This window comes from Ranitomeya variabilis, chromosome 5, assembly GCF_051348905.1.
Source record: "Ranitomeya variabilis isolate aRanVar5 chromosome 5, aRanVar5.hap1, whole genome shotgun sequence".
Taxonomy (NCBI): Eukaryota; Metazoa; Chordata; class Amphibia; order Anura; family Dendrobatidae; genus Ranitomeya; species Ranitomeya variabilis.
The window spans coordinates 593,873,526-593,899,614 of record NC_135236.1 but is presented as its reverse complement, the minus strand read 5'-3'; the positions used below and the strand labels follow the sequence as shown (position 1 = coordinate 593,899,614).

The window sequence follows — 26,089 nt, the reverse complement described above, 5'->3', positions numbered from 1 at the left end:
CAGTCTCTTCGGAGGCGTGGGTTCAAATCCCACTGCTGCCAGTATTATGAGGTTTTGAGAACCCTTTGATCTAATTCTGAGGATTTTGTATTTCCATGAGTGTTTGCATTTCTGTTTTGGAAAAGACAGTTTTAGGGTACGTTCACACAGGACTTTTTTGCTGCTTTTTTTATGCTAATTTTCAGCTGCTTTTTACAGTACCAGTAAAGCCTATGAGATTTCAGAAATCTCATGCACACACGTTGGTTTTTTGTTTGATCAGTTTTTTCTGCTTTGCTGCTTTTTTTGGACATAGGGCATGTCACTTCTTTCAGCGTTTTTGCTGCGTTTTTGCAGCGTTTTTTCACCCATTGACTTGAATGGGTGATGAAAAAAACGCTGCAAAAACGCTGAAAAAACGCATGTAGCATTATTTGCTGCGTTTTTTGTGCAGAAAATCATGGCCAGCAGGAAGGGATCTCACAGCCAAGAGCTTAGGGGTGTGGTTAGTGAGGTGTGAAGAGCCATTGTGAGCCATTGTGAGGTGTGAAGAGCCATTGTGAGGCGTCCTGTTTGTGATCTATTGTGAGGGAGTTCCTGGTAGTGAGGTGCGAAGAGCCATTGTGAGCCATTGTGAGGTGTGAAGAGCCATTGTGAGGTGTCCTGATTGTGATCTATTGTGAGGGAGTTCCTGGTAGTGAGGTGTGAAGAGCCATTGTGAGCCATTGTGAGGTGTGAAGAGCCATTGTGAGGTGTCCTGATTGTGATCTATTGTGAGGGAGTTCCTGGTAGTAAGGTGTGAAGAGCCATTGTGAGGTGTCCTAGCAGCTGAAAATTGGCATAAAAAAGCAGCAAAAATCTGCAGCAAAAATCTGCAGCAAAAAAGTCCTGTGTGAACAAACCCAAAAAACGCACCAAAAACGCACCAAAAAAACGCACCTAAATTAGCATAAAAAAAGCAGCAAAAAAAAGCAGCAAAAAAGTCCTGTGTGAACGTACCCTTAGACTTTAGTTTAGAGACTTACCTAAATTTTAACAGACTTGTGGGTTCAAATGCCACTAGTATGAGTTCTTTTAAACCTTTTTATCTTATTCTTATAATTATGCTAACATGCAAAATTAGCATATGCTTTAAACCCACTGCTGCCAGTATTATGAGTTCTTGAAATGTTTTTGTACTTATTCTTATGATTTTGCTAACATGCAAATTAGCATGTGACTTAATCTTCTTTTGTATTTGCATGATTTTCCAGTTTTCAGTTCAGATAAAGACTGTTGAAAGAATCCTTGCTTTTTTCTAATGTTTAGAGACATGCCCCTTCAAATCCCACTGCTGCCATTATTATGAGGTTTTGAGAACCCTTTGATCTAATTCTTATGATTTTGTATTTTCATGAGTGTGTTAATTTCTGTTTAGGAAAAGACAGTTGAAAGAATCATTGATTTTTCCTATTGTTAAGAGACTTACCCATATTCCAACAGACTTGTGAGTTCAAATCCCACTGCTGCCACTAGTATGAGTTCTTTTAAACCTTTTTATCTCATTCTTATAATTATGCTAACATGCAAAATTAGCTTATGCTTTAATCTCACTGCTGCCAGTATTATGAGATCTTGAAATGTTTTTGTACTTATTCTTATGATTTTGCTAGCATGCAAATTAGCATGTGATATAATCTTCTTTTGTATTTGTATGATTTAGCAGTTTTCAGTTAAGATAAAGACAGTTGATAGAATCTTTGTTTTTGCCTAATGTTTAGAGACATGCCCATTTTCCAAAATGTACTAATTTTAAATGTTGTCAAATGTACTTCACTTTCTCTAAGGAAGCTTAATTGATCATGCTGTTTAAGGTAGCATGGCCGAGTGGTCTAAGGCGCTGGATTTAGGCTCCAGTCTCTTTGGAGGTGTGGATTCAAATCCCACTGCTGCCAACATACTGAGGTTTTGAAAACCTTTTCAGCTTATATTTATGATTTTGCTAACAGAAAAATTAGCATATTTTTGTATGAGTGCGTGCTTTGCTTTTTTTGGAAAAGACAAAAGATAGAATCATTGCTTTTTCCTTTTTGTTTAGAGACCTATCCATTTTCCACAATGCACAAGTTTAAAATGTAGTCAGATACACTAAACTTACTCTAAGGAAGCTCTTTTAATGATGCATTAGGTAGCATGGCCGAGCGGTGTAAGGTGCTGGATTAAGGCTCCAGTCTCTTCGGAGGCATGGGTTCAAATCCCACTGCTGCCAGTATTATGAGGTTTTGAGAACCCTTTGATCTAATTCTGAGGATTTTGTATTTCCATGAGTTTTTGCATTTCTGTTTTGGAAAAGACAGTTTTAGGGTACGTTCACACAGGACTTTTTTGCTGCTTTTTTTATGCTAATTTTCAGCTGCTTTTTACAGTACCAGTAAAGCCTATGAGATTTCAGAAATCTCATGCACACACGTTGGTTTTTTGTTTGATCAGTTTTTTCTGCTTTGCTGCTTTTTTTGGACATAGGGCATGTCACTTCTTTCAGCGTTTTTGCTGCGTTTTTGCAGCGTTTTTTCACCCATTGACTTGAATGGGTGATGAAAAAAACGCTGCAAAAACGCTGAAAAAACGCATGTAGCATTATTTGCTGCGTTTTTTGTGCAGAAAATCATGGCCAGCAGGAAGGGATCTCACAGCCAAGAGCTTAGGGGTGTGGTTAGTGAGGTGTGAAGAGCCATTGTGAGCCATTGTGAGGTGTGAAGAGCCATTGTGAGGCGTCCTGTTTGTGATCTATTGTGAGGGAGTTCCTGGTAGTGAGGTGCGAAGAGCCATTGTGAGCCATTGTGAGGTGTGAAGAGCCATTGTGAGGTGTCCTGATTGTGATCTATTGTGAGGGAGTTCCTGGTAGTGAGGTGTGAAGAGCCATTGTGAGCCATTGTGAGGTGTGAAGAGCCATTGTGAGGTGTCCTGATTGTGATCTATTGTGAGGGAGTTCCTGGTAGTAAGGTGTGAAGAGCCATTGTGAGGTGTCCTAGCAGCTGAAAATTGGCATAAAAAAGCAGCAAAAATCTGCAGCAAAAATCTGCAGCAAAAAAGTCCTGTGTGAACAAACCCAAAAAACGCACCAAAAACGCACCAAAAAAACGCACCTAAATTAGCATAAAAAAAAGCAGCAAAAAAAAGCAGCAAAAAAGTCCTGTGTGAACATACCCTTAGACTTTAGTTTAGAGACTTACCTAAATTTTAACAGACTTGTGGGTTCAAATGCCACTAGTATGAGTTCTTTTAAACCTTTTTATCTTATTCTTATAATTATGCTAACATGCAAAATTAGCATATGCTTTAAACCCACTGCTGCCAGTATTATGAGTTCTTGAAATGTTTTTGTACTTATTCTTATGATTTTGCTAACATGCAAATTAGCATGTGATTTAATCTTCTTTTGTATTTGCATGATTTTCCAGTTTTCAGTTCAGATAAAGACTGTTGAAAGAATCCTTGCTTTTTTCTAATGTTTAGAGACATGCCCATTCAAATCCCACTGCTGCCATTATTATGAGGTTTTGAGAACCCTTTGATCTAATTCTTATGATTTTGTATTTTCATGAGTGTGTTAATTTCTGTTTAGGAAAAGACAGTTGAAAGAATCATTGATTTTTCCTATTGTTAAGAGACTTACCCATATTCCAACAGACTTGTGAGTTCAAATCCCACTGCTGCCACTAGTATGAGTTCTTTTAAACCTTTTTATCTCATTCTTATAATTATGCTAACATACAAAATTAGCTGATGCTTTAATCTCACTGCTGCCAGTATTATGAGATCTTGAAATGTTTTTGTACTTATTCTTATGATTTTGCTAGCATGCAAATTAGCATGTTATATAATCTTCTTTTGTATTTGTATGATTTAGCAGTTTTCAGTTAAGATAAAGACAGTTGATAGAATCTTTGTTTTTGCCTAATGTTTAGAGACATGCCCATTTTCCAAAATGTACTAATTTTAAATGTTGTCAAATGTACTTCACTTTCTCTAAGGAAGCTTAATTAACCATGCTGTTTAAGGTAGCATGGCCGAGTGGTCTAAGGCGCTGGATTTAGGCTCTAGTCTCTTTGGAGGCGTGGGTTGAAATCCCACTGCTGCCAACATATTGAGGTTTTGAAAACCTTTTCAGCTTATATTTATGATTTTGCTAATAGAAAAATTAGCATATTTTTGTATGAGTGCGTGCTTTGCTTTTTTGGAAAAGACAAAAGATAGAATCATTGCTTTTTCCTTTTTGTTTAGAGACCTATCCATTTTCCACAATGCACAAGTTTAAAATGTAGTCAGATACACTAAACTTACTCTAAGGAAGCTCTTTTAATGATGCATTAGATAGCATGGCCGAGCGGTCTAAGGCGCTGGATTAAGGCTCCAGTCTCTTCGGAGGCGTGGGTTCAAATCCCGCTGCTGCTAGTATTATGAGGTTTTGAGAACCCTTTGATCTAATTCTGAGTATTTTGTATTTCCTTGAGTGTGTGCATTTCTGTTTTGGAAAAGACAGTTGAAAGAATCATTGATTGTTCCAATTGTTTAGAGACTTACCTAAATTTTAACAGACTTGTGGGTTCAAATGCCACTAGTATGAGTTCTTTTAAACCTTTTTATCTTATTCTTATAATTATGCTAACATGCAAAATTAGCATATGCTTTAAACCCACTGCTGCCAGTATTATGAGATCTTGAAATGTTTTTGTACTTATTCTTATGATTTTGCTAACATGCAAATTAGCATGTGATTTAATCTTCTTTTGTATTTGCATGATTTTCCAGTTTTCAGTTCAGATAAAGACTGTTGAAAGAATCCTTGCTTTTTTCTAATGTTTAGAGACATGCCCATTCAAATCCCACTGCTGCCATTATTATGAGGTTTTGAGAACCCTTTGATCTAATTCTTATGATTTTGTATTTTCATGAGTGTGTTAATTTCTGTTTAGGAAAAGACAGTCGAAAGAATCATTGATTTTTCCTATTGTTAAGAGACTTACCCATATTCCAACAGACTTGTGAGTTCAAATCCCACTGCTGCCACTAGTATGAGTTCTTTTAAACCTTTTTATCTCATTCTTATAATTATGCTAACATGCAAAATTAGCATATGCTTTAATCTCACTGCTGCCAGTATAATGAGATCTTGAAATGTTTTTGTACTTAATCTTATGATTTTGCTAGCATGCAAATTAGCATGTGATATAATCTTCTTTTGTATTTGTATGATTTAGCAGTTTTCAGTTAAGATAAAGACCGTTGATAGAATCTTTATTTTTGCCTAATGTTTAGAGACATGCCCATTTTCCAAAATGTACTAATTTTAAATGTTGTCAAATGTACTTCACTTTCTCTAAGGAAGCTTAATTGATCATGCTGTTTAAGGTAGCATGGCCGAGTGGTCTAAGGCGCTGGATTTAGGCTCCAGTCTCTTTGGAGGTGTGGGTTCAAATCCCACTGCTGCCAACATACTGAGGTTTTGAAAACCTTTTCAGCTTATATTTATGATTTTGCTAATAGAAAAATTAGCATATTTTTGTATGAGTGCGTGCTTTGCTTTTTTGGAAAAGACAAAAGATAGAATCATTGCTTTTTCCTTTTTGTTTAGAGACCTATCCATTTTCCACAATGCACAAGTTTAAAATGTAGTCAGATACACTAAACTTACTCTAAGGAAGCTCTTTTAATGATGCAGTAGGTAGCATGGCCGAGCGGTGTAAGGCGCTGGATTAAGGCTCCAGTCTCTTCGGAGGCGTGGGTTCAAATCCCACTGCTGCCAGTATTATGAGGTTTTGAGAACCCTTTGATCTAATTCTGAGGATTTTGTATTTCCATGAGTGTTTGCATTTCTGTTTTGGAAAAGACAGTTTTAGGGTACGTTCACACAGGACTTTTTTGCTGCTTTTTTTATGCTAATTTTCAGCTGCTTTTTACAGTACCAGTAAAGCCTATGAGATTTCAGAAATCTCATGCACACACGTTGGTTTTTTGTTTGATCAGTTTTTTCTGCTTTGCTGCTTTTTTTGGACATAGGGCATGTCACTTCTTTCAGCGTTTTTGCTGCGTTTTTGCAGCGTTTTTTCACCCATTGACTTGAATGGGTGATGAAAAAAACGCTGCAAAAACGCTGAAAAAACGCATGTAGCATTATTTGCTGCGTTTTTTGTGCAGAAAATCATGGCCAGCAGGAAGGGATCTCACAGCCAAGAGCTTAGGGGTGTGGTTAGTGAGGTGTGAAGAGCCATTGTGAGCCATTGTGAGGTGTGAAGAGCCATTGTGAGGCGTCCTGTTTGTGATCTATTGTGAGGGAGTTCCTGGTAGTGAGGTGCGAAGAGCCATTGTGAGCCATTGTGAGGTGTGAAGAGCCATTGTGAGGTGTCCTGATTGTGATCTATTGTGAGGGAGTTCCTGGTAGTGAGGTGTGAAGAGCCATTGTGAGCCATTGTGAGGTGTGAAGAGCCATTGTGAGGTGTCCTGATTGTGATCTATTGTGAGGGAGTTCCTGGTAGTAAGGTGTGAAGAGCCATTGTGAGGTGTCCTAGCAGCTGAAAATTGGCATAAAAAAGCAGCAAAAATCTGCAGCAAAAATCTGCAGCAAAAAAGTCCTGTGTGAACAAACCCAAAAAACGCACCAAAAACGCACCAAAAAAACGCACCTAAATTAGCATAAAAAAAGCAGCAAAAAAAAGCAGCAAAAAAGTCCTGTGTGAACGTACCCTTAGACTTTAGTTTAGAGACTTACCTAAATTTTAACAGACTTGTGGGTTCAAATGCCACTAGTATGAGTTCTTTTAAACCTTTTTATCTTATTCTTATAATTATGCTAACATGCAAAATTAGCATATGCTTTAAACCCACTGCTGCCAGTATTATGAGTTCTTGAAATGTTTTTGTACTTATTCTTATGATTTTGCTAACATGCAAATTAGCATGTGACTTAATCTTCTTTTGTATTTGCATGATTTTCCAGTTTTCAGTTCAGATAAAGACTGTTGAAAGAATCCTTGCTTTTTTCTAATGTTTAGAGACATGCCCCTTCAAATCCCACTGCTGCCATTATTATGAGGTTTTGAGAACCCTTTGATCTAATTCTTATGATTTTGTATTTTCATGAGTGTGTTAATTTCTGTTTAGGAAAAGACAGTTGAAAGAATCATTGATTTTTCCTATTGTTAAGAGACTTACCCATATTCCAACAGACTTGTGAGTTCAAATCCCACTGCTGCCACTAGTATGAGTTCTTTTAAACCTTTTTATCTCATTCTTATAATTATGCTAACATGCAAAATTAGCTTATGCTTTAATCTCACTGCTGCCAGTATTATGAGATCTTGAAATGTTTTTGTACTTATTCTTATGATTTTGCTAGCATGCAAATTAGCATGTGATATAATCTTCTTTTGTATTTGTATGATTTAGCAGTTTTCAGTTAAGATAAAGACAGTTGATAGAATCTTTGTTTTTGCCTAATGTTTAGAGACATGCCCATTTTCCAAAATGTACTAATTTTAAATGTTGTCAAATGTACTTCACTTTCTCTAAGGAAGCTTAATTGATCATGCTGTTTAAGGTAGCATGGCCGAGTGGTCTAAGGCGCTGGATTTAGGCTCCAGTCTCTTTGGAGGTGTGGATTCAAATCCCACTGCTGCCAACATACTGAGGTTTTGAAAACCTTTTCAGCTTATATTTATGATTTTGCTAACAGAAAAATTAGCATATTTTTGTATGAGTGCGTGCTTTGCTTTTTTTGGAAAAGACAAAAGATAGAATCATTGCTTTTTCCTTTTTGTTTAGAGACCTATCCATTTTCCACAATGCACAAGTTTAAAATGTAGTCAGATACACTAAACTTACTCTAAGGAAGCTCTTTTAATGATGCATTAGGTAGCATGGCCGAGCGGTGTAAGGCGCTGGATTAAGGCTCCAGTCTCTTCGGAGGCATGGGTTCAAATCCCACTGCTGCCAGTATTATGAGGTTTTGAGAACCCTTTGATCTAATTCTGAGGATTTTGTATTTCCATGAGTTTTTGCATTTCTGTTTTGGAAAAGACAGTTTTAGGGTACGTTCACACAGGACTTTTTTGCTGCTTTTTTTATGCTAATTTTCAGCTGCTTTTTACAGTACCAGTAAAGCCTATGAGATTTCAGAAATCTCATGCACACACGTTGGTTTTTTGTTTGATCAGTTTTTTCTGCTTTGCTGCTTTTTTTGGACATAGGGCATGTCACTTCTTTCAGCGTTTTTGCTGCGTTTTTGCAGCGTTTTTTCACCCATTGACTTGAATGGGTGATGAAAAAAACGCTGCAAAAACGCTGAAAAAACGCATGTAGCATTATTTGCTGCGTTTTTTGTGCAGAAAATCATGGCCAGCAGGAAGGGATCTCACAGCCAAGAGCTTAGGGGTGTGGTTAGTGAGGTGTGAAGAGCCATTGTGAGCCATTGTGAGGTGTGAAGAGCCATTGTGAGGCGTCCTGTTTGTGATCTATTGTGAGGGAGTTCCTGGTAGTGAGGTGCGAAGAGCCATTGTGAGCCATTGTGAGGTGTGAAGAGCCATTGTGAGGTGTCCTGATTGTGATCTATTGTGAGGGAGTTCCTGGTAGTGAGGTGTGAAGAGCCATTGTGAGCCATTGTGAGGTGTGAAGAGCCATTGTGAGGTGTCCTGATTGTGATCTATTGTGAGGGAGTTCCTGGTAGTAAGGTGTGAAGAGCCATTGTGAGGTGTCCTAGCAGCTGAAAATTGGCATAAAAAAGCAGCAAAAATCTGCAGCAAAAATCTGCAGCAAAAAAGTCCTGTGTGAACAAACCCAAAAAACGCACCAAAAACGCACCAAAAAAACGCACCTAAATTAGCATAAAAAAAAGCAGCAAAAAAAAGCAGCAAAAAAGTCCTGTGTGAACATACCCTTAGACTTTAGTTTAGAGACTTACCTAAATTTTAACAGACTTGTGGGTTCAAATGCCACTAGTATGAGTTCTTTTAAACCTTTTTATCTTATTCTTATAATTATGCTAACATGCAAAATTAGCATATGCTTTAAACCCACTGCTGCCAGTATTATGAGTTCTTGAAATGTTTTTGTACTTATTCTTATGATTTTGCTAACATGCAAATTAGCATGTGATTTAATCTTCTTTTGTATTTGCATGATTTTCCAGTTTTCAGTTCAGATAAAGACTGTTGAAAGAATCCTTGCTTTTTTCTAATGTTTAGAGACATGCCCATTCAAATCCCACTGCTGCCATTATTATGAGGTTTTGAGAACCCTTTGATCTAATTCTTATGATTTTGTATTTTCATGAGTGTGTTAATTTCTGTTTAGGAAAAGACAGTTGAAAGAATCATTGATTTTTCCTATTGTTAAGAGACTTACCCATATTCCAACAGACTTGTGAGTTCAAATCCCACTGCTGCCACTAGTATGAGTTCTTTTAAACCTTTTTATCTCATTCTTATAATTATGCTAACATACAAAATTAGCTGATGCTTTAATCTCACTGCTGCCAGTATTATGAGATCTTGAAATGTTTTTGTACTTATTCTTATGATTTTGCTAGCATGCAAATTAGCATGTTATATAATCTTCTTTTGTATTTGTATGATTTAGCAGTTTTCAGTTAAGATAAAGACAGTTGATAGAATCTTTGTTTTTGCCTAATGTTTAGAGACATGCCCATTTTCCAAAATGTACTAATTTTAAATGTTGTCAAATGTACTTCACTTTCTCTAAGGAAGCTTAATTGATCATGCTGTTTAAGGTAGCATGGCCGAGTGGTCTAAGGTGCTGGATTTAGGCTCCAGTCTCTTTGGAGGCGTGTGTTCAAATCCCACTGCTGCCAACATATTGAGGTTTTGAAAACCTTTTCAGCTTATATTTATGATTTTGCTAATAGAAAAATTAGCATATTTTTGTATGAGTGCGTGCTTTGCTTTTTTGGAAAAGACAAAAGATAGAATCATTGCTTTTTCCTTTTTGTTTAGAGACCTATCCATTTTCCACAATGCACAAGTTTAAAATGTAGTCAGATACACTAAACTTACTCTCAGGAAGCTCTTTTAATGATGCATTAGGTAGCATGGCCGAGCGGTCTAAGGCGCTGGATTAAGGCTCCAGTCTCTTCGGAGGCGTGGGTTCAAATCCCACTGCTGCCAGCATTATGAGGTTTTGAGAACCCTTTGATCTAATTCTGAGGATTTTGTATTTCCATGAGTGTGTGCATTTCTGTTTTGGAAAAGACAGTTTTAGACTTTAGTTTAGAGACTTACCTAAATTTTAACAGACTTGTGGGTTCAAATGCCACTAGTATGAGTTCTTTTAAACCTTTTTATCTTATTCTTATAATTATGCTAACATGCAAAATTAGCATATGCTTTAAACCCACTGCTGCCAGTATTATGAGATCTTGAAATGTTTTTGTACTTATTCTTATGATTTTGCTAACATGCAAATTAGCATGTGATTTAATCTTCTTTTGTATTTGCATGATTTTCCAGTTTTCAGTTCAGATAAAGACTGTTGAAAGAATCCTTGCTTTTTTCTAATGTTTAGAGACATGCCCATTCAAATCCCACTGCTGCCATTATTATGAGGTTTTGAGAACCCTTTGATCTAATTCTTATGATTTTGTATTTTCATGAGTGTGTTAATTTCTGTTTAGGAAAAGACAGTTGAAAGAATCATTGATTTTTCCTATTGTTAAGAGACTTACCCATATTCCAACAGACTTGTGAGTTCAAATCCCACTGCTGCCACTAGTATGAGTTCTTTTAAACCTTTTTATCTCATTCTTATAATTATGCTAACATGCAAAATTAGCATATGCTTTAATCTCACTGCTGCCAGTATTATGAGATCTTGAAATGTTTTTGTACTTATTCTTATGATTTTGCTAGCATGCAAATTAGCATGTGATATAATCTTCTTTTGTATTTGTATGATTTAGCAGTTTTCAGTTAAGATAAAGACCGTTGATAGAATCTTTGTTTTTGCCTAATGTTTAGAGACATGCCCATTTTCCAAAATGTACTAATTTTAAATGTTGTCAAATGTACTTCACTTTCTCTAAGGAAGCTTAATTAACCATGCTGTTTAAGGTAGCATGGCCGAGTGGTCTAAGGCGCTGGATTTAGGCTCCAGTCTCTTTGGAGGCGTGGGTTCAAATCCCACTGCTGCCAACATATTGAGGTTTTGAAAACCTTTTCAGCTTATATTTATGATTTTGCTAATAGAAAAATTAGCATATTTTTGTATGAGTGCGTGCTTTGCTTTTTTGGAAAAGACAAAAGATAGAATCATTGCTTTTTCCTTTTTGTTTAGAGACCTATCCATTTTCCACAATGCACAAGTTTAAAATGTAGTCAGATACACTAAACTTACTCTCAGGAAGCTCTTTTAATGATGCATTAGGTAGCATGGCCGAGCGGTCTAAGGCGCTGGATTAAGACTCCAGTCTCTTCGGAGGCGTGGGTTCAAATCCCACTGCTGCCAGTATTATGAGGTTTTGAGAACCCTTTGATCTAATTCTGAGGATTTTGTATTTCCATGAGTGTGTGCATTTCTGTTTTGGAAAAGACAGTTTTAGACTTTAGTTTAGAGACTTACCTAAATTTTAACAGACTTGTGGGTTCAAATGCCACTAGTATGAGTTCTTTTAAACCTTTTTATCTTATTCTTATAATTATGCTAACATGCAAAATTAGCATATGCTTTAAACCCACTGCTGCCAGTATTATGAGTTCTTGAAATGTTTTTGTACTTATTCTTATGATTTTGCTAACATGCAAATTAGCATGTGATTTAATCTTCTTTTGTATTTGCATGATTTTCCAGTTTTCAGTTCAGATAAAGACTGTTGAAAGAATCCTTGCTTTTTTCTAATGTTTAGAGACATGCCCATTCAAATCCCACTGCTGCCATTATTATGAGGTTTTGAGAACCCTTTGATCTAATTCTTATGATTTTGTATTTTCATGAGTGTGTTAATTTCTGTTTAGGAAAAGACAGTTGAAAGAATCATTGATTTTTCCTATTGTTAAGAGACTTACCCATATTCCAACAGACTTGTGAGTTCAAATCCCACTGCTGCCACTAGTATGAGTTCTTTTAAACCTTTTTATCTCATTCTTATAATTATGCTAACATGCAAAATTAGCATATGCTTTAATCTCACTGCTGCCAGTATTATGAGATCTTGAAATGTTTTTGTACTTATTCTTATGATTTTGCTAGCATGCAAATTAGCATGTGATATAATCTTCTTTTGTATTTGTATGATTTAGCAGTTTTCAGTTAAGATAAAGACTGTTGATAGAATCTTTGTTTTTGCCTAATGTTTAGAGACATGCCCATTTTCCAAAATGTGCTAATTTTAAATGTTGTCAAATGTACTTCACTTTCTCTAAGGAAGCTTAATTAACCATGCTGTTTAAGGTAGCATGGCCGAGTGGTCTAAGGCGCTGGATTTAGGCTCCAGTCTCTTTGGAGGCGTGGGTTCAAATCCCACTGCTGCCAACATATTGAGGTTTTGAAAACCTTTTCAGCTTATATTTATGATTTTGCTAATAGAAAAATTAGCATATTTTTGTTTTATTTATGAGTGCGTGCTTTGCTTTTTTGGAAAAGACAAAAGATAGAATCATTGCTTTTTCCTTTTTGTTTAGAGACCTATCCATTTTCCACAATGCACAAGTTTAAAATGTAGTCAGATACACTAAACTTACTCTCAGGAAGCTCTTTTAATGATGCATTAGGTAGCATGGCCGAGCGGTCTAAGGCGCTGGATTAAGGCTCCAGTCTCTTCGGAGTCGTGGGTTCAAATCCCACTGCTGCCAGCATTATGAGGTTTTGAGAACCCTTTGATCTAATTCTGAGGATTTTGTATTTCCATGAGTGTGTGCATTTCTGTTTTGGAAAAGACAGTTTTAGACTTTAGTTTAGAGACTTACCTACATTTTAACAGACTTGTGGGTTCAAATGCCACTAGTATGAGTTCTTTTAAACCTTTTTATCTTATTCTTATAATTATGCTAACATGCAAAATTAGCATATGCTTTAAACCCACTGCTGCCAGTATTATGAGTTCTTGAAATGTTTTTGTACTTATTCTTATGATTTTGCTAACATTAAAATTAGCATGTGATTTAATCTTCTTTTGTATTTGCATGATTTTCCAGTTTTCAGTTCAGATAAAGACTGTTGAAAGAATCCTTGCTTTTTTCTAATGTTTAGAGACATGCCCATTCAAATCCCACTGCTGCCATTATTATGAGGTTTTGAGAACCCTTTGATCTAATTCTTATGATTTTGTATTTTCATGAGTGTGTTAATTTCTGTTTAGGAAAAGACAGTTGAAAGAATCATTGATTTTTCCTATTGTTAAGAGACTTACCCATATTCCAACAGACTTGTGAGTTCAAATCCCACTGCTGCCACTAGTATGAGTTCTTTTAAACCTTTTTATCTCATTCTTATAATTATGCTAACATGCAAAATTAGCATATGCTTTAATCTCACTGCTGCCAGTATTATGAGATCTTGAAATGTTTTTGTACTTATTCTTATGATTTTGCTAGCATGCAAATTAGCATGTGATATAATCTTCTTTTGTATTTGTATGATTTAGCAGTTTTCAGTTAAGATAAAGACTGTTGATAGAATCTTTGTTTTTGCCTAATGTTTAGAGACATGCCCATTTTCCAAAATGTACTAATTTTAAATGTTGTCAAATGTACTTCACTTTCTCTAAGGAAGCTTAATTAACCATGCTGTTTAAGGTAGCATGGCCGAGTGGTCTAAGGCGCTGGATTTAGGCTCCAGTCTCTTCGGAGGTGTGGGTTCAAATCCCACTGCTGCCAACATATTGAGGTTTTGAAAACCTTTTCAGCTTATATTTATGATTTTGCTAATAGAAAAATTAGCATATTTTTGTATGAGTGCGTGCTTTGCTTTTTTGGAAAAGACAAAAGATAGAATCATTGCTTTTTCCTTTTTGTTTAGAGACCTATCCATTTTCCACAATGCACAAGTTTAAAATGTAGTCAGATACACTAAACTTACTCTCAGGAAGCTCTTTTAATGGTGCATTAGGTAGCATGGCCGAGCGGTCTAAGGCGCTGGATTAAGGCTCCAGTCTCTTCGGAGGCGTGGGTTCAAATCCCACTGCTGCCAGCATTATGAGGTTTTGAGAACCCTTTGATCTAATTCTGAGGATTTTGTATTTCCATGAGTGTGTGCATTTCTGTTTTGGAAAAGACAGTTTTAGACTTTAGTTTAGAGACTTACCTACATTTTAACAGACTTGTGGGTTCAAATGCCACTAGTATGAGTTCTTTTAAACCTTTTTATCTTATTCTTATAATTATGCTAACATGCAAAATTAGCATATGCTTTAAACCCACTGCTGCCAGTATTATGAGATCTTGAAATGTTTTTGTACTTATTCTTATGATTTTGCTAACATGCAAATTAGCATGTGATTTAATCTTCTTTTGTATTTGCATGATTTTCCAGTTTTCAGTTCAGATAAAGACTGTTGAAAGAATCCTTGCTTTTTTCTAATGTTTAGAGACATGCCCATTCAAATCCCACTGCTGCCATTATTATGAGGTTTTGAGAACCCTTTGATCTAATTCTTATGATTTTGTATTTTCATGAGTGTGTTAATTTCTGTTTAGGAAAAGACAGTTGAAAGAATCATTGATTTTTCCTATTGTTAAGAGACTTACCCATATTCCAACAGACTTGTGAGTTCAAATCCCACTGCTGCCACTAGTATGAGTTCTTTTAAACCTTTTTATCTCATTCTTATAATTATGCTAACATGCAAAATTAGCATATGCTTTAATCTCACTGCTGCCAGTATTATGAGATCTTGAAATGTTTTTGTACTTATTCTTATGATTTTGCTAGCATGCAAATTAGCATGTGATATAATCTTCTTTTGTATTTGTATGATTTAGCAGTTTTCAGTTAAGATAAAGACCGTTGATAGAATCTTTGTTTTTGCCTAATGTTTAGAGACATGCCCATTTTCCAAAATGTACTAATTTTAAATGTTGTCAAATGTACTTCACTTTCTCTAAGGAAGCTTAATTAACCATGCTGTTTAAGGTAGCATGGCCGAGTGGTCTAAGGCGCTGGATTTAGGCTCCAGTCTCTTTGGAGGCGTGGGTTCAAATCCCACTGCTGCCAACATATTGAGGTTTTGAAAACCTTTTCAGCTTATATTTATGATTTTGCTAATAGAAAAATTAGCATATTTTTGTATGAGTGCGTGCTTTGCTTTTTTGGAAAAGACAAAAGATAGAATCATTGCTTTTTCCTTTTTGTTTAGAGACCTATCCATTTTCCACAATGCACAAGTTTAAAATGTAGTCAGATACACTAAACTTACTCTCAGGAAGCTCTTTTAATGATGCATTAGGTAGCATGGCCGAGCGGTCTAAGGCGCTGGATTAAGGCTCCAGTCTCTTCGGAGGCGTGGGTTCAAATCCCACTGCTGCCAGCATTATGAGGTTTTGAGAACCCTTTGATCTAATTCTGAGGATTTTGTATTTCCATGAGTGTGTGCATTTCTGTTTTGGAAAAGACAGTTTTAGACTTTAGTTTAGAGACTTACCTAAATTTTAACAGACTTGTGGGTTCAAATGCCACTAGTATGAGTTCTTTTAAACCTTTTTATCTTATTCTTATAATTATGCTAACATGCAAAATTAGCATATGCTTTAAACCCACTGCTGCCAGTATTATGAGATCTTGAAATGTTTTTGTACTTATTCTTATGATTTTGCTAACATGCAAATTAGCATGTGATTTAATCTTCTTTTGTATTTGCATGATTTTCCAGTTTTCAGTTCAGATAAAGACTGTTGAAAGAATCCTTGCTTTTTTCTAATGTTTAGAGACATGCCCATTCAAATCCCACTGCTGCCATTATTATGAGGTTTTGAGAACCCTTTGATCTAATTCTTATGATTTTGTATTTTCATGAGTGTGTTAATTTCTGTTTAGGAAAAGACAGTCGAAAGAATCATTGATTTTTCCTATTGTTAAGAGACTTACCCATATTCCAACAGACTTGTGAGTTCAAATCCCACTGCTGCCACTAGTATGAGTTCTTTTAAACCTTTTTATCTCATTCTTATAATTATGCTAACATGCAAAATTAGCATATGCTTTTATCTCACTGCTGCCAGTATAATGAGATCTTGAAATGTTTTTGTACTTAATCTTATGATTTTGCTAGCATGCAAATTAGCATGTGATATAATCTTCTTTTGTATTTGTATGATTTAGCAGTTTTCAGTTAAGATAAAGACCGTTGATAGAATCTTTATTTTTGCCTAATGTTTAGAGACATGCCCATTTTCCAAAATGTACTAATTTTAAATGTTGTCAAATGTACTTCACTTTCTCTAAGGAAGCTTAATTGATCATGCTGTTTAAGGTAGCATGGCCGAGTGGTCTAAGGCGCTGGATTTAGGCTCCAGTCTCTTTGGAGGTGTGGGTTCAAATCCCACTGCTGCCAACATACTGAGGTTTTGAAAACCTTTTCAGCTTATATTTATGATTTTGCTAATAGAAAAATTAGCATATTTTTGTATGAGTGCGTGCTTTGCTTTTTTGGAAAAGACAAAAGATAGAATCATTGCTTTTTCCTTTTTGTTTAGAGACCTATCCATTTTCCACAATGCACAAGTTTAAAATGTAGTCAGATACACTAAACTTACTCTAAGGAAGCTCTTTTAATGATGCAGTAGGTAGCATGGCCGAGCGGTGTAAGGTGCTGGATTAAGGCTCCAGTCTCTTCGGAGGCGTGGGTTCAAATCCCACTGCTGCCAGTATTATGAGGTTTTGAGAACCCTTTGATCTAATTCTGAGGATTTTGTATTTCCATGAGTGTGTGCATTTCTGTTTTGGAAAAGACAGTTTTAGACTTTAGTTTAGAGACTTACCTAAATTTTAACAGACTTGTGGGTTCAAATGCCACTAGTATGAGTTCTTTTAAACCTTTTTATCTTATTCTTATAATTATGCTAACATGCAAAATTAGCATATGCTTTAAACCCACTGCTGCCAGTATTATGAGATCTTGAAATGTTTTTGTACTTATTCTTATGATTTTGCTAACATGCAAATTAGCATGTGATTTAATCTTCTTTTGTATTTGCATGATTTTCCAGTTTTCAGTTCAGATAAAGACTGTTGAAAGAATCCTTGCTTTTTTCTAATGTTTAGAGACATGCCCATTCAAATCCCACTGCTGCCATTATTATGAGGTTTTGAGAACCCTTTGATCTAATTCTTATGATTTTGTATTTTCATGAGTGTGTTAATTTCTGTTTAGGAAAAGACAGTTGAAAGAATCATTGATTTTTCCTATTGTTAAGAGACTTACCCATATTCCAACAGACTTGTGAGTTCAAATCCCACTGCTGCCACTAGTATGAGTTCTTTTTATCTCATTCTTATAATTATGCTAACATGCAAAATTAGCATATGCTTTAATCTCACTGCTGCCAGTATTATGAGATCTTGAAATGTTTTTGTACTTATTCTTATGATTTTGCTAGCATGCAAATTAGCATGTGATATAATCTTCTTTTGTATTTGTATGATTTAGCAGTTTTCAGTTAAGATAAAGACCGTTGATAGAATCTTTGTTTTTGCCTAATGTTTAGAGACATGCCCATTTTCCAAAATGTACTAATTTTAAATGTTGTCAAATGTACTTCACTTTCTCTAAGGAAGCTTAATTAACCATGCTGTTTAAGGTAGCATGGCCGAGTGGTCTAAGGCGCTGGATTTAGGCTCCAGTCTCTTTGGAGGCGTGGGTTCAAATCCCACTGCTGCCAACATATTGAGGTTTTGAAAACCTTTTCAGCTTATATTTATGATTTTGCTAATAGAAAAATTAGCATATTTTTGTTTTATTTATGAGTGCGTGCTTTGCTTTTTTGGAAAAGACAAAAGATAGAATCATTGCTTTTTCCTTTTTGTTTAGAGACCTATCCATTTTCCACAATGCACAAGTTTAAAATGTAGTCAGATACACTAAACTTACTCTCAGGAAGCTCTTTTAATGATGCATTAGGTAGCATGGCCGAGCGGTCTAAGGCGCTGGATTAAGGCTCCAGTCTCTTCGGAGTCGTGGGTTCAAATCCCACTGCTGCCAGCATTATGAGGTTTTGAGAACCCTTTGATCTAATTCTGAGGATTTTGTATTTCCATGAGTGTGTGCATTTCTGTTTTGGAAAAGACAGTTTTAGACTTTAGTTTAGAGACTTACCTACATTTTAACAGACTTGTGGGTTCAAATGCCACTAGTATGAGTTCTTTTAAACCTTTTTATCTTATTCTTATAATTATGCTAACATGCAAAATTAGCATATGCTTTAAACCCACTGCTGCCAGTATTATGAGTTCTTGAAATGTTTTTGTACTTATTCTTATGATTTTGCTAACATTAAAATTAGCATGTGATTTAATCTTCTTTTGTATTTGCATGATTTTCCAGTTTTCAGTTCAGATAAAGACTGTTGAAAGAATCCTTGCTTTTTTCTAATGTTTAGAGACATGCCCATTCAAATCCCACTGCTGCCATTATTATGAGGTTTTGAGAACCCTTTGATCTAATTCTTATGATTTTGTATTTTCATGAGTGTGTTAATTTCTGTTTAGGAAAAGACAGTTGAAAGAATCATTGATTTTTCCTATTGTTAAGAGACTTACCCATATTCCAACAGACTTGTGAGTTCAAATCCCACTGCTGCCACTAGTATGAGTTCTTTTAAACCTTTTTATCTCATTCTTATAATTATGCTAACATGCAAAATTAGCATATGCTTTAATCTCACTGCTGCCAGTATTATGAGATCTTGAAATGTTTTTGTACTTATTCTTATGATTTTGCTAGCATGCAAATTAGCATGTGATATAATCTTCTTTTGTATTTGTATGATTTAGCAGTTTTCAGTTAAGATAAAGACTGTTGATAGAATCTTTGTTTTTGCCTAATGTTTAGAGACATGCCCATTTTCCAAAATGTACTAATTTTAAATGTTGTCAAATGTACTTCACTTTCTCTAAGGAAGCTTAATTAACCATGCTGTTTAAGGTAGCATGGCCGAGTGGTCTAAGGCGCTGGATTTAGGCTCCAGTCTCTTCGGAGGTGTGGGTTCAAATCCCACTGCTGCCAACATATTGAGGTTTTGAAAACCTTTTCAGCTTATATTTATGATTTTGCTAATAGAAAAATTAGCATATTTTTGTATGAGTGCGTGCTTTGCTTTTTTGGAAAAGACAAAAGATAGAATCATTGCTTTTTCCTTTTTGTTTAGAGACCTATCCATTTTCCACAATGCACAAGTTTAAAATGTAGTCAGATACACTAAACTTACTCTCAGGAAGCTCTTTTAATGGTGCATTAGGTAGCATGGCCGAGCGGTCTAAGGCGCTGGATTAAGGCTCCAGTCTCTTCGGAGGCGTGGGTTCAAATCCCACTGCTGCCAGCATTATGAGGTTTTGAGAACCCTTTGATCTAATTCTGAGGATTTTGTATTTCCATGAGTGTGTGCATTTCTGTTTTGGAAAAGACAGTTTTAGACTTTAGTTTAGAGACTTACCTACATTTTAACAGACTTGTGGGTTCAAATGCCACTAGTATGAGTTCTTTTAAACCTTTTTATCTTATTCTTATAATTATGCTAACATGCAAAATTAGCATATGCTTTAAACCCACTGCTGCCAGTATTATGAGATCTTGAAATGTTTTTGTACTTATTCTTATGATTTTGCTAACATGCAAATTAGCATGTGATTTAATCTTCTTTTGTATTTGCATGATTTTCCAGTTTTCAGTTCAGATAAAGACTGTTGAAAGAATCCTTGCTTTTTTCTAATGTTTAGAGACATGCCCATTCAAATCCCACTGCTGCCATTATTATGAGGTTTTGAGAACCCTTTGATCTAATTCTTATGATTTTGTATTTTCATGAGTGTGTTAATTTCTGTTTAGGAAAAGACAGTTGAAAGAATCATTGATTTTTCCTATTGTTAAGAGACTTACCCATATTCCAACAGACTTGTGAGTTCAAATCCCACTGCTGCCACTAGTATGAGTTCTTTTAAACCTTTTTATCTCATTCTTATAATTATGCTAACATGCAAAATTAGCATATGCTTTAATCTCACTGCTGCCAGTATTATGAGATCTTGAAATGTTTTTGTACTTATTCTTATGATTTTGCTAGCATGCAAATTAGCATGTGATATAATCTTCTTTTGTATTTGTATGATTTAGCAGTTTTCAGTTAAGATAAAGACCGTTGATAGAATCTTTGTTTTTGCCTAATGTTTAGAGACATGCCCATTTTCCAAAATGTACTAATTTTAAATGTTGTCAAATGTACTTCACTTTCTCTAAGGAAGCTTAATTAACCATGCTGTTTAAGGTAGCATGGCCGAGTGGTCTAAGGCGCTGGATTTAGGCTCCAGTCTCTTTGGAGGCGTGGGTTCAAATCCCACTGCTGCCAACATATTGAGGTTTTGAAAACCTTTTCAGCTTATATTTATGATTTTGCTAATAGAAAAATTAGCATATTTTTGTATGAGTGCGTGCTTTGCTTTTTTGGAAAAGACAAAAGATAGAATCATTGCTTTTTCCTTTTTGTTTAGAGACCTATCCATTTTCCACAATGCACAAGTTTAAAATGTAGTCAGATACACTAAACTTACTCTCAGGAAGCTCTTTTAATGATGCATTAGGTAGCATGGCCGAGCGGTCTAAGGCGCTGGATTAAGGCTCCAGTCTCTTCGGAGGCGTGGGTTCAAATCCCACTGCTGCCAGCATTATGAGGTTTTGAGAACCCTTTGATCTAATTCTGAGGATTTTGTATTTCCATGAGTGTGTGCATTTCTGTTTTGGAAAAGACAGTTTTAGACTTTAGTTTAGAGACTTACCTAAATTTTAACAGACTTGTGGGTTCAAATGCCACTAGTATGAGTTCTTTTAAACCTTTTTATCTTATTCTTATAATTATGCTAACATGCAAAATTAGCATATGCTTTAAACCCACTGCTGCCAGTATTATGAGATCTTGAAATGTTTTTGTACTTATTCTTATGATTTTGCTAACATGCAAATTAGCATGTGATTTAATCTTCTTTTGTATTTGCATGATTTTCCAGTTTTCAGTTCAGATAAAGACTGTTGAAAGAATCCTTGCTTTTTTCTAATGTTTAGAGACATGCCCATTCAAATCCCACTGCTGCCATTATTATGAGGTTTTGAGAACCCTTTGATCTAATTCTTATGATTTTGTATTTTCATGAGTGTGTTAATTTCTGTTTAGGAAAAGACAGTCGAAAGAATCATTGATTTTTCCTATTGTTAAGAGACTTACCCATATTCCAACAGACTTGTGAGTTCAAATCCCACTGCTGCCACTAGTATGAGTTCTTTTAAACCTTTTTATCTCATTCTTATAATTATGCTAACATGCAAAATTAGCATATGCTTTAATCTCACTGCTGCCAGTATAATGAGATCTTGAAATGTTTTTGTACTTAATCTTATGATTTTGCTAGCATGCAAATTAGCATGTGATATAATCTTCTTTTGTATTTGTATGATTTAGCAGTTTTCAGTTAAGATAAAGACCGTTGATAGAATCTTTATTTTTGCCTAATGTTTAGAGACATGCCCATTTTCCAAAATGTACTAATTTTAAATGTTGTCAAATGTACTTCACTTTCTCTAAGGAAGCTTAATTGATCATGCTGTTTAAGGTAGCATGGCCGAGTGGTCTAAGGCGCTGGATTTAGGCTCCAGTCTCTTTGGAGGTGTGGGTTCAAATCCCACTGCTGCCAACATACTGAGGTTTTGAAAACCTTTTCAGCTTATATTTATGATTTTGCTAATAGAAAAATTAGCATATTTTTGTATGAGTGCGTGCTTTGCTTTTTTGGAAAAGACAAAAGATAGAATCATTGCTTTTTCCTTTTTGTTTAGAGACCTATCCATTTTCCACAATGCACAAGTTTAAAATGTAGTCAGATACACTAAACTTACTCTAAGGAAGCTCTTTTAATGATGCAGTAGGTAGCATGGCCGAGCGGTGTAAGGTGCTGGATTAAGGCTCCAGTCTCTTCGGAGGCGTGGGTTCAAATCCCACTGCTGCCAGTATTATGAGGTTTTGAGAACCCTTTGATCTAATTCTGAGGATTTTGTATTTCCATGAGTGTGTGCATTTCTGTTTTGGAAAAGACAGTTTTAGACTTTAGTTTAGAGACTTACCTAAATTTTAACAGACTTGTGGGTTCAAATGCCACTAGTATGAGTTCTTTTAAACCTTTTTATCTTATTCTTATAATTATGCTAACATGCAAAATTAGCATATGCTTTAAACCCACTGCTGCCAGTATTATGAGATCTTGAAATGTTTTTGTACTTATTCTTATGATTTTGCTAACATGCAAATTAGCATGTGATTTAATCTTCTTTTGTATTTGCATGATTTTCCAGTTTTCAGTTCAGATAAAGACTGTTGAAAGAATCCTTGCTTTTTTCTAATGTTTAGAGACATGCCCATTCAAATCCCACTGCTGCCATTATTATGAGGTTTTGAGAACCCTTTGATCTAATTCTTATGATTTTGTATTTTCATGAGTGTGTTAATTTCTGTTTAGGAAAAGACAGTTGAAAGAATCATTGATTTTTCCTATTGTTAAGAGACTTACCCATATTCCAACAGACTTGTGAGTTCAAATCCCACTGCTGCCACTAGTATGAGTTCTTTTTATCTCATTCTTATAATTATGCTAACATGCAAAATTAGCATATGCTTTAATCTCACTGCTGCCAGTATTATGAGATCTTGAAATGTTTTTGTACTTATTCTTATGATTTTGCTAGCATGCAAATTAGCATGTGATATAATCTTCTTTTGTATTTGTATGATTTAGCAGTTTTCAGTTAAGATAAAGACCGTTGATAGAATCTTTGTTTTTGCCTAATGTTTAGAGACATGCCCATTTTCCAAAATGTACTAATTTTAAATGTTGTCAAATGTACTTCACTTTCTCTAAGGAAGCTTAATTAACCATGCTGTTTAAGGTAGCATGGCCGAGTGGTCTAAGGCGCTGGATTTAGGCTCCAGTCTCTTTGGAGGCGTGGCTTCAAATCCCACTGCTGCCAACATATTGAGGTTTTGAAAACCTTTTCAGCTTATATTTATGATTTTGCTAATAGAAAAATTAGCATATTTTTGTATGAGTGCGTGCTTTGCTTTTTTGGAAAAGACAAAAGATAGAATCATTGCTTTCTCCTTTTTGTTTAGAGACCTATCCATTTTCCACAATGCACAAGTTTAAAATGTAGTCAGATACACTAAACTTACTCTCAGGAACCTGTTTTAATGATGCATTAGGTAGCATGGCCGAGCGGTCTAAGGCGCTGGATTAAGGCTCCAGTCTCTTCGGAGGCGTGGGTTCAAATCCCACTGCTGCCAGCATTTTGAGGTTTTGAGAACCCTTTGATCTAATTCTGAGGATTTTGTATTTCCATGAGTGTGTGCATTTCTGTTTTGGAAAAGACAGTTTTAGACTTTAGTTTAGAGACTTACCTAAATTTTAACAGACTTGTGGGTTCAAATGCCACTAGTATGAGTTCTTTTAAACCTTTTTATCTTATTCTTATAATTATGCTAACATGCAAAATTAGCATATGCTTTAAACCCACTGCTGCCAGTATTATGAGATCTTGAAATGTTTTTGTACTTATTCTTATGATTTTGCTAACATGCAAATTAGCATGTGATTTAATCTTCTTTTGTATTTGCATGATTTTGCAGTTTTCAGTTCAGATAAAGACTGTTGATAGAATCCTTGCTTTTTTCTAATGTTTAGAGACATGCCCATTCAAATCCCACTGCTGCCATTATTATGAGGTTTTGAGAATCCTTTGATCTAATTCTTATGATTTTGTATTTTCATGAGTGTGTTAATTTCTGTTTAGGAAAAGACAGTTGAAAGAATCATTGATTTTTCCTATTGTTAAGAGACTTACCCATATTCCAACAGACTTGTGAGTTCAAATCCCACTGCTGCCACTAGTATGAGTTCTTTTTATCTCATTCTTATAATTATGCTAACATGCAAAATTAGCATATGCTTTAATCTCACTGCTGCCAGTATTATGAGATCTTGAAATGTTTTTGTACTTATTCTTATGATTTTGCTAGCATGCAAATTAGCATGTGATATAATCTTCTTTTGTATTTGTATGATTTAGCAGTTTTCAGTTAAGATAAAGACCGTTGATAGAATCTTTGTTTTTGCCTAATGTTTAGAGACATGCCCATTTTCCAAAATGTACTAATTTTAAATGTTGTCAAATGTACTTCACTTTCTCTAAGGAAGCTTAATTAACCATGCTGTTTAAGGTAGCATGGCCGAGTGGTCTAAGGCGCTGGATTTAGGCTCCAGTCTCTTTGGAGGCGTGGGTTCAAATCCCACTGCTGCCAACATATTGAGGTTTTGAAAACCTTTTCAGCTTATATTTATGATTTTGCTAATAGAAAAATTAGCATATTTTTGTATGAGTGCGTGCTTTGCTTTTTTGGAAAAGACAAAAGATAGAATCATTGCTTTTTCCTTTTTGTTTAGAGACCTATCCATTTTCCACAATGCACAAGTTTAAAATGTAGTCAGATACACTAAACTTACTCTCAGAAAGCTCTTTTAATGATGCATTAGGTAGCATGGCCGAGCGGTCTAAGGTGCTGGATTAAGGCTCCAGTCTCTTCGGAGGCGTGGGTTCAAATCCCACTGCTGCCAGTATTATGAGGTTTTGAGAACCCTTTGATCTAATTCTGAGGATTTTGTATTTCCATGAGTGTGTGCATTTCTGTTTTGGAAAAGACAGTTTTAGACTTTAGTTTAGAGACTTACCTAAATTTTAACAGACTTGTGGGTTCAAATGCCACTAGTATGAGTTCTTTTAAACCTTTTTATCTTATTCTTATAATTATGCTAACATGCAAAATTAGCATATGCTTTAAACCCACTGCTGCCAGTATTATGAGATCTTGAAATGTTTTTGTACTTATTCTTATGATTTTGCTAACATGCAAATTAGCATGTGATTAATCTTCTTTTGTATTTGCATGATTTTCCAGTTTTCAGTTCAGATAAAGACTGTTGAAAGAATCCTTGCTTTTTTCTAATGTTTAGAGACATGCCCATTCAAATCCCACTGCTGCCATTATTATGAGGTTTTGAGAACCCTTTGATCTAATTCTTATGATTTTGTATTTTCATGAGTGTGTTAATTTCTGTTTAGGAAGAGACAGTTGAAAGAATCTTTGATTTTTCCTATTGTTAAGAGACTTACCCATATTCCAACAGACTTGTGAGTTCAAATCCCCCTGCTGCCACTAGTATGAGTTCTTTTAAACCTTTTTATCTCATTCTTATAATTATGCTAACATGCAAAATTAGCATATGCTTTAATCTCACTGCTGCCAGTATAATGAGATCTTGAAATGTTTTTGTACTTATTCTTATGATTTTGCTAGCATGCAAATTAGCATGTGATATAATCTTCTTTTGTATTTGTATGATTTAGCAGTTTTCAGTTAAGATAAAGACCGTTGATAGAATCTTTGTTTTTGCCTAATGTTTAGAGACATGCCCATTTTCCAAAATGTACTAATTTTAAATGTTGTCAAATGTACTTCACTTTCTCTAAGGAAGCTTAATTAACCATGCTGTTTAAGGTAGCATGGCCGAGTGGTCTAAGGTGCTGGATTTAGGCTTCAGTCTCTTTGGAGGCGTGGGTTCAAATCCCACTGCTGCCAACATATTGAGGTTTTGAAAACTTTTTCAGCTTAGATTTATGATTTTGCTAATAGAAAAATTAGCATATTTTTGTATGAGTGCGTGCTTTGCTTTTTTGGAAAAGACAAAAGATAGAATCATTGCTTTTTCCTTTTTGTTTAGAGACCTATCCATTTTCCACAATGCACAAGTTTAAAATGTAGTCAGATACACTAAACTTACTCTAAGGAAGCTCTTTTAATGATGCATTAGGTAGCATGGCCGAGCG

At 35.3% G+C, this 26,089-nt stretch overlaps 10 non-coding genes across 10 annotated transcripts; all 10 read left to right on the top strand.

Annotated features, from left to right (window-relative positions):
• The first annotated feature begins 5,369 nt into the window (after positions 1-5,369).
• TRNAL-UAG (transfer RNA leucine (anticodon UAG)) lies at positions 5,370-5,451 on the top strand. The gene has a single exon. It is a non-coding gene; the product is annotated as a tRNA-Leu (tRNA).
• A 5,626-nt stretch (positions 5,452-11,077) lies between these two features.
• On the top strand, positions 11,078-11,159 carry TRNAL-UAG (transfer RNA leucine (anticodon UAG)). Its single transcript has one exon. It is a non-coding gene; the product is annotated as a tRNA-Leu (tRNA).
• Positions 11,160-11,390: 231 nt separating this feature from the next.
• On the top strand, positions 11,391-11,472 carry TRNAL-AAG (transfer RNA leucine (anticodon AAG)). Its single transcript has one exon. It is a non-coding gene; the product is annotated as a tRNA-Leu (tRNA).
• Positions 11,473-12,413: 941 nt separating this feature from the next.
• On the top strand, positions 12,414-12,495 carry TRNAL-UAG (transfer RNA leucine (anticodon UAG)). The gene has a single exon. It is a non-coding gene; the product is annotated as a tRNA-Leu (tRNA).
• Positions 12,496-15,092: 2,597 nt separating this feature from the next.
• TRNAL-UAG (transfer RNA leucine (anticodon UAG)) lies at positions 15,093-15,174 on the top strand. The gene has a single exon. It is a non-coding gene; the product is annotated as a tRNA-Leu (tRNA).
• A 1,254-nt stretch (positions 15,175-16,428) lies between these two features.
• TRNAL-UAG (transfer RNA leucine (anticodon UAG)) lies at positions 16,429-16,510 on the top strand. The gene has a single exon. It is a non-coding gene; the product is annotated as a tRNA-Leu (tRNA).
• Positions 16,511-17,755: 1,245 nt separating this feature from the next.
• Positions 17,756-17,837, top strand: TRNAL-UAG (transfer RNA leucine (anticodon UAG)). The gene has a single exon. It is a non-coding gene; the product is annotated as a tRNA-Leu (tRNA).
• Positions 17,838-20,434: 2,597 nt separating this feature from the next.
• TRNAL-UAG (transfer RNA leucine (anticodon UAG)) lies at positions 20,435-20,516 on the top strand. The gene has a single exon. It is a non-coding gene; the product is annotated as a tRNA-Leu (tRNA).
• Positions 20,517-21,770: 1,254 nt separating this feature from the next.
• Positions 21,771-21,852, top strand: TRNAL-UAG (transfer RNA leucine (anticodon UAG)). The gene has a single exon. It is a non-coding gene; the product is annotated as a tRNA-Leu (tRNA).
• A 2,572-nt stretch (positions 21,853-24,424) lies between these two features.
• TRNAL-UAG (transfer RNA leucine (anticodon UAG)) lies at positions 24,425-24,506 on the top strand. Its single transcript has one exon. It is a non-coding gene; the product is annotated as a tRNA-Leu (tRNA).
• Positions 24,507-26,089: the final 1,583 nt, after the last annotated feature.